The sequence below is a fragment of the Dinoponera quadriceps genome, unplaced genomic scaffold (assembly GCF_001313825.1).
Source record: "Dinoponera quadriceps isolate SergipeBrazil2010 unplaced genomic scaffold, ASM131382v1 scaffold3324, whole genome shotgun sequence".
Classification (NCBI taxonomy): Eukaryota; Metazoa; Arthropoda; class Insecta; order Hymenoptera; family Formicidae; genus Dinoponera; species Dinoponera quadriceps.
The window spans coordinates 292,916-301,490 of NW_014557953.1; the positions used below are offsets into that span (position 1 = coordinate 292,916).

Genomic DNA, 8,575 nt, shown 5'->3' on the forward strand with positions numbered 1-8,575 from the left:
CTATTGATTATTGGACGGACGTTAGTACGGTAAAGTATGACATCGACGTTTGTATTACCTTCAAAGGAATAACATTCTTCAAAATTCTTAAAGAGGCTCGAGACCACGAGAAATATTCCGTAATATGTAATACAGAAAAAATAAATCTAATTTCAAAACTAATTTTGTCACGATAATAGTTCCTTTACCGCGGTAAATCCCTGCAGAGAATAAATAAATATCCTGCCAGCGCTGATAGATTTGGGTTGCAGACTTCTTTTCAGCACGTGCAGAATCAGCCTTTGCGACTTGGGAGGAATTTTGTACCAAGTGCTGTTATATCTGCAATGTCCACCCGTTACAAATATTGTCCAAGTTTCTACTAATAAACGTTTCACTGTTTGAACTTATTAACCGAGAATTTATTTCAAGATTATTACGATTGTCTTACATCTTGTCACATATTAGCAGACTGTGGTCTATCAGTTTTTGGCCTTCCCAACAAAAGATGAATAAGTGGACCAGTTGTGCGACTGCGTAGATCGCATACCTCATTGCTTCTAAGAAGTCGTCCGACTGTAGGGTAATCTCGAAAATGACAAAACGGTAAAAGATAATATTTCCATTATTCAATTTTATAATCTGATTGTAATTATTAACGTATTCGGCTGCATTTTTCTTAATTTTATTACATAAAAATCGAACGTGTGCCAGAGGAGCGTGAAAATTTCTTAACACGTAAATACTTACTTGAAATAAGGTGATACTCATTACTATTGTCACTAACAGTAGTTCTATACCGAAATTTAAGGAAAAAATGTTTTCAAGATATTCTGCAAATCTGTAGAAAATTAACGTTACAATAACAACGTTTTTATGACAGCAATTTCTTTTTAAACAAGATATCTGATTGTTGTGTCAGGGTACTTAGTGATATCATTTCGAAAAATTTCTATGTGAATTATGCCCAATAATTACTATTATTATTCATTATGTTTATCGCGATTGCCAATAAACTACCAAAGTTTATATATTTCTAATATTAAACTTCTTATTTCGTTAAAATAATTTCCACTTGAACCCGTTTGAAATGCAGTATGTGGATTCTTTCTTAATCGTTTATTAATTAAAAATTGTTTAGACACCGGTGCTATTATGAAGAAAAATAAATCACGAAATAGTTAATCCTTAAATGCATAGTGTTGCAAATTTGCAACATATTTATTTTTTCGCATATAAATTACTTATCCTCAAGAATAATTCATAACGCTTCATAGTTGCATATTAGCAACAATCTGCTTTAAGTATACAGTTCAGCGTTATGCTGCAAAATGTATTTTGTGTACCATGTTACATTTTTGCAAGTACAAAAAATTTTGAAAATAAAGAGAATTTTTTTTACTTAGATTTTTTAAATATTTTTCTCATTTTCTGGGACTAGCTACGGACTAGCTACGAACCTAAAAAAAATAATTCAACGATAAAAAGAAATTCATGCATTTAAGGGTTAATCTGTTATTAAAATGTAATAAAAGCAAGATCAGGTCAATCTATATATTTTTATCTTAAAGTAAATAAATTCTCTCTCATACGTACTCTAGAGCCGCCCAATGCACGTCTACGCTACACGCCATTCTTTTATTATACGTACGATGCATATCGTTATTAAACATTTCTAATGTGTCGATATTCTGGCGTACTAAATACTCGAAACGGAATCTGTAAATTATCATGCGACACATAACATCAAGAAAGCATTAGATGATTTATATATATATATATGATATAACGTATATATAACACTGAGAAAAAAAAATTATTTGTAACTATAATTGTATAAATAAAATTATAGCCAGGAGAACCATTTTTCAAATAAATGTTATTATATTGATAATAATTCTGCATGCATATTGCTACTATTATTCTTTGGGTTAAAATAAAAAAAGATAGTTAAGGCCAAAAATTATAATAATTTGATGGGGATTTCTTTCAATACATATGTCCTCCTTACCCGGCCACGGCGAAGACGCCGCACACATGTTCGACAAAGGTCATGAACATGGTATCGTGAACAATAAGACCCATTATAGCTATATCAGAAATTATGGCACCTTGGAAGAAAATGTAGAAGAAATATTCTCTCTCATCGACGAAATAATACGCTTCGAAGGGCAGCACTATGGGACGCGATTCGTTGAGAGGTAACATGATGTCCAGTATGGGCGGTATGAGTGATACTAACACAAATATGGTACAACCTGACAGACAAAGCACTGTACAAACGCAGATTTTATTACCGCTTGTAAAAACAAAGAGAAACTAAATTTAATCCTCCTTCTCTCTCATTTTCTCTATGTTCTCTTTAGCGTTCTTACAAATATATATAACGATGATCCGTCTCGCACTCGCGACGTATGTCTCCATGATTTTGTATTCTTCCGGGACCTGCAATCTCCCCCAATCGCTGAACATGTGATCGGTGAGAGTCTTAATCTAGATATACAATATTGTCAGCAAACATTAAATTTTGTCGGTTTACCTGATGTGAGGCACAAGAATTGTGAGAATTCGTTTCATTCGATGCGAATCTATACGTATTAATGTACCTTACTAGCCTTCCAGCTGCATGTGTGCAGTTTCAACATAATCAAAAGTACTAATATATACGACGGTATAGTCCCGAAAATACATTCTAAGTCTTTGTCGCAATGAAAAAACTTGCACGTCTGGAAACATCGTCGCTCTTTCTAGTATTACAGCTTCTTGTTAGAACTAATTGTCAAATCTCTCCCGTGTTCAATGCAATTAATTAAATGAGGTCTAACCAAGCCAAGCGATGAACTTGGAGGGCAATCTATTTATGACAAGTAGACTACAAATTTATTGAAATAAAAACAAGCTAAGTATAACATTGATAACTATAATAATAATACAACTTCTTTTAATCGTTGCTCTGCGCATCTATGATCACGTGAATCATCAGAGAACACTAAGACGTCCTAAGAGAATATTAAGCGTCTTAAAGACGTCTTTAAGACAATAAGATATCTAAACGACGTTTCTCATGCGTCCTATAGACACGCATGTGTCATTGGTATCCACTGAATCGAATGTAAATAACGAGAATAAGAGATGTGTAAATTTGTCAAAGGCTCTAACCTGTGGAATGATCATAGCAATCGCAGCTAATATCGTAACGCTCAACCTGAACACCTTCTCTTTCTTATTCTGATAAGGCCACACACCGATCAATGATGAAAGTCTCTTTGTGACGTTGTGATAACGATCCCAATAGAACTCCATACCTTTCGAATAAGCGTTTCGCCTTCGGCTGCTCACGGTTGACTATATCGAATATTCTTCGTTGCTAAACAGATCGAATTAATTATTCACATGGACGACGAAGCGTGTATGCCAAGTGTGATTACACATATCGATATTATTCTACTCGAATGCCGTATTGTAATAATCGCGCGTGTCACGTCGCGCAATGACGGAGGGATATATTTTGACAGCGTAGCATTTGCATTCAGTCCTTAGAGAAGTGACAGTGTTCCGCGCGCTGCGCTTCCCTCCGCACGGAAGATGCGGTCAATCATAATATTTCATAGGTGGGAATAAATTCTTCTTATTGTGTTATGGGAAGAATAAAAGGTTCTTTTCTTCTTCTTCCGGGATCAGATATCGGAAATACATGCATAATGGTATAATAAAAGATACAATTCTAAGTCACCACTAACAGGAATCTTTCCTCTTGACGTGACGAGTCTGTCGGCGACAAACGAATTTCGCTTCGTGCATATTATTGATGACGAGGAAAAAGATGAGCTTACTTGAAGAATACCTTTCTGTGTTATCAAGCAAGCGTAATCTGTATTTCATATTTTTTCTGTAAGTTCAGTTTATTACTTCACGTAAGGATATTGCAGACTTTTGTTAAAGTATCAATTGACAATTTCACTATTGTGCTACTTGATAATAATTACATTTTTCTCCCGTTCATGTAAAATATTCTTGGAGATTTATGTATTTTTAAATGCGTATAATTAAATGCGTCTTTAAAAATCGCTCTAAAAACGTTCAAATTTCAACCTGCTGTCGAGTATGATGAAGATAATAATACAAAATTTTTTGTTGCTTTCATAACAGTGTGTTATTACTTACACGTATAAATTTGTCTCATTGTCATCGTCATATTTTTAAGTCCTTTTATGAAGTTTTATATAAACTATTATTTCATATATGAGTTTTTTTTACAAAATGACCTCAAAAATCAACTCCTAAAATATTGGACACGCACAGTACGTGAAGAACACTCTGAATATTTATTTATCTGCCATGGCAGCACAAAATTTGCCGTACATCTAAATTAGTTTTCTTCGTGGACGTATATAAATGGGTGTATAGAAAACGCAATTCTATGGTACAACAATATCCCGAAAACCTCAAAGCTATCAGTAAACATTACGTTAATGTCATAGTTTCCCACTCAGCAATGAAAACGAGTGTCACTAACAATATATTAGATTCGTCGGTCATGAGCTACTGCATGGACATGAGCATCGTAAAGTACGACATCGAAGTCTGCAGAACCTTCGAAACAGTAGAGTTATGTGTCATTAAAACAGCTCTGAGATAACACTCGCGGTAAGTCTCAGGTGATTTTACCATGACGAAGCTTTCCAGACAGAAAATATAAATTTTGCCGGCTCTCAAAACTAACGGCTGCAAGCTCCTTGTCATTACCATAATCATTAGCTTTTGCGACTTCTTGGGTGCTTCATACCAATAACTGCTGTATCTGCAATATTTCGAAAATGCTCGAATTAAACGCCGAGAATAAAGGAAGTACGTGTAACATGGAATAGTCAGGTAATGTGGAATACCACGATTTCTAGTCTGTTAAGCATCAGATCAGAGCGAATAGCAATAGAATTATTAGCTACTTGAATCTTAATTGGCATCATAATTCTGGGAAAATTAATTTCAGTTATCTTCAATAATTTTTATCTCAAAAGAATCTTAGGGTACTCCATAATACCTGTATTTCCTCTGTCAAGCGCAAAAATCAAATGATATTGATTGTAAACCAAAAGCGACCGTGATCTTACATCTTGTCACGCATCTGAAGACTGTGATCTGCTAATCTCTGTCCTTCGAAACTGATAAAAAAGAGATAGAACAGCTGACCGCAGATGCAGCACACGTACTTCAGTACATTAGAGATGTCGGTATTTTGCCTGATCTCGAGTACAAAAAAATGTGCCTTAGATTTTTTTATGCGTATCTCCGATCGAGTATAACTTTACACAAAAGATGAACAATATATTCATACTTGGTATAAGGTAGTGGCCAATACAATTGTCGCTATCAATAAATCTACCGCGAACGGTATGCTAAATATATTTTCGAGAAGTTGCACGTACCTGTATAATAAATAAATAAGACATAAATAAGAAATTATATACTAATGGAGGCTAAATTGTTCCTATCGTGTCAAGATATTTTTATATTTTTATTGTTATATTTATTCTAGATATTCTTTATCTACGAGCGATGGCTCTTATTCCCATACTATACCGAATGTTAGAGATCGTCTTTATTTCCGTTACTAAGATTCGTGCTCGGAAATATCTGGTTACAAAAATAAAGCCACTAACGATAATTAATTTATTCTATTTGTGATTCCATGATATATTTACCTTAAAGCTTCTCTATGCATACGCACGAAAAAAGCCACTCTCTTAAGATATACCCTATCTAAATCAATCTTTTTATTTTCCACTTTTTCATCCTGGTTAGAAAATAAAGCCTCGAAACGATATCTGCAAATGTTTCAAGCACTATTTTGCTTACCCCTCGGATAAAATAGAAAATTATATTTTTAATATACTGGGGACTTGCAAGACTCCGTTGGATCGTCGATGATTTAATTGGCTTATATCCTTCGCTTTACAGACGTGGATTCAGATAATTACTTGAAGAGAATGGCAGAAAATAATGGATAATAACGACAGATATTATACAAAATGAGTCATTTAACTTTAGAAGTATATAATATCTAAAGTAAAATATCTTATAATCGTAGTAATTAATTCCTATATTAATTCGCCAAAAAATCATTAAAATGCTAACCAATGATAAATCGTCAGTACTTTTCCCAAAATTTTCTGGTAATACTTTTCTGTAACGATATACAACGAAGTTAGGTTATCGACTTATGTCCTCTTCCAAACCTTCAACCAACTTCTCCTACAATTTTTGTCTGGAATTTTCTTCCACTTTGCTTTATTTTTTATATATTTAGACTTTTAAAATTAAGTGACTAACCCTATACGGGGGAATTGCTTCGTTATTTCTAATATAAGAAATACGAAAAATTCAACGGGCTCTTGCAAATCCCTTATTTCTGAATATCATTTCAACGCATTTGTTTTGCATTGTAATATTTAAATTCAGATAATCTGTTTACCCGAGCACGGTGAATATGTTGCAAACATGTTCGACGAAAGCCACGAACATAGAATCATGTGCGACTATTACGGTTGCAATGATTTCAGTGGCTAGGACAGAATAACACAAAATGTAAATAAAATATCGCTTAGAATCCACGAAGTAGTATGCCGGGTACGGCAGTGATACAGGACGGGATTCGTTGAGAGGCGATACGATATCGAGTATTGGCGGTATGAACGACACCAAAAAGAATACCCACACGGTCATAAAACACACTACTGCAAAACACAAAAATGTTTCAAGGAACGTGCAAACGTGCGTATGTGACGATCGTTATCTCCTGATACTCACACGAATATATCAGAGAGAATCGTCTACAATTTTCGGCGTACGACTTCATGATCTCGTACTCCTTGACACTTTCCAATTGTTCACAGGCGGTAAACAAGTGCTGCGTCACTTCTGCAATCTGATCAAACATCGGTTACTGGTACATTCATTTGGTTGATCTAACGTAACAGGAAAACTTGTCGAAACGCGATAGACACGCTGAGGGAAATCCCACCTAAATTACAGCTATTCTCGGTCTTAATTATACATTTTCTGGTTTTATCTCAAAAATTAACAATATGTATATAAGATATTATCACTGACTCTGTAATAACATTCTCTACACGGAGAAACACATTTTAATCGAAGGAAACAGAATTTTTGATTTTTAAAGACCGAATTTCTTTTCGTAACAACCAGAAATTCTGTCCCGTTCAGCAGAAAATACTTTTTCGTTCATCGTCGCGTTTATTCAACCAAACTTTTTTCTTCGTGTAGAAAAGTGCTCATCTAAATATAATTATTCCATTTACGCGATTATATAATTACAAATGCCAAAAATTGTCTTCTCGGTGCATTTTCGCAATTCCAAAGGAAAGCATTCGATTCATATCTGTTTATTCGAAAAATATTTTCATATTAAAACGCACGTACTTTATGAATTTTCACAATAAACGTGTACAGCTTTATCATGCTTACAATTATGAACATGTACGCTACTGCTGAATCGATACATTGCAGGTCCTGCTTGTTCCTAAATTGATACGCGATCTGAAAATATCATTGATTGTCAACAAGTCCTTCCTTGCGGCAATCGTGTTAACGAATTTACCTGTGAAATCGACATAGATAATATGACTGCAATCAGGACACCGAGGCGGAAATATTTGGTCCTCGCGTTTAGAAACGGCCACATACCATTGAGTACTGATATTTTCTGTATGAAACCGTAATAATGGTTCCATATGACCACCTCCATAGCTGGGGGAATACTGCGCGTGTCCGATTCAGCGCGGTGCGAACAAAGTGGACAAGTCTTCTCTCTCTTTCTCTCTTCCTCTCCTTCTTTCTCGATTTTCCGCGACGTAACATGCAATTCATGTAGACGAAATGAAATATATGCGAATACGCGGCAAATGTATAGCGATCGCACGTACCGCCTTTCGCAATGATAGAGAAGCGCGTACACTTTGACATTGCGGTATTTACATTATTACGCTTGTAGTATAATGAATAGTTCCGTGATATTAATAGCGGAATAATTTAAATTATTAAATAAACGGAATAATTTAGAGCGTTCTCGGGGAATAATTCCCGCACTGTCAAACGCTTGTATTTCTTTTTTTTCACTCTCTTCTCGCCGAAATGGACACGAGAGAAGAACGAACTTGGTAGTTGGTGAGATATAGCGAACGGATATCTGAATTACAGGTGATTCGTTGAAAAAGGCTTTTGTCCAAGATTCCTTCTCTCTTCACGAAACGTGCCTAATTTTGACAAATCGATTATTCCTGCGCATATCGACGTGTCGTGCAAGTGCGCATACCTCCCCACGGACACTCTTCTCCGTGATAACGGGTGAGAGTGTGTTTTTTCTATTGTTTCAGTCGAATGGAAGATAACTTTTGGGTATACGGTCAGGTAATATGGGTAACAAAGATACGTTGCTTTATTTCAATATAGGCTAAAGACACATGTATCGCTTCCGACAAGATATCATCCGTCGTGACTTACTGGAGGGACGCGAACACCGTAAAATATGACATCGAGCTCTGCAGGATCTTTGAAAGGAAGAGTACTTTGCGTCACG

The 8,575-nt window shown here is 35.2% G+C and overlaps 1 pseudogene; it reads right to left on the reverse strand.

Annotated features, from left to right (window-relative positions):
• Positions 1-7: 7 nt before the first annotated feature.
• On the reverse strand, positions 8-7,744 carry LOC106749520 (annotated as a pseudogene).
• Between the last annotated feature and the right edge of the window lie 831 nt (positions 7,745-8,575).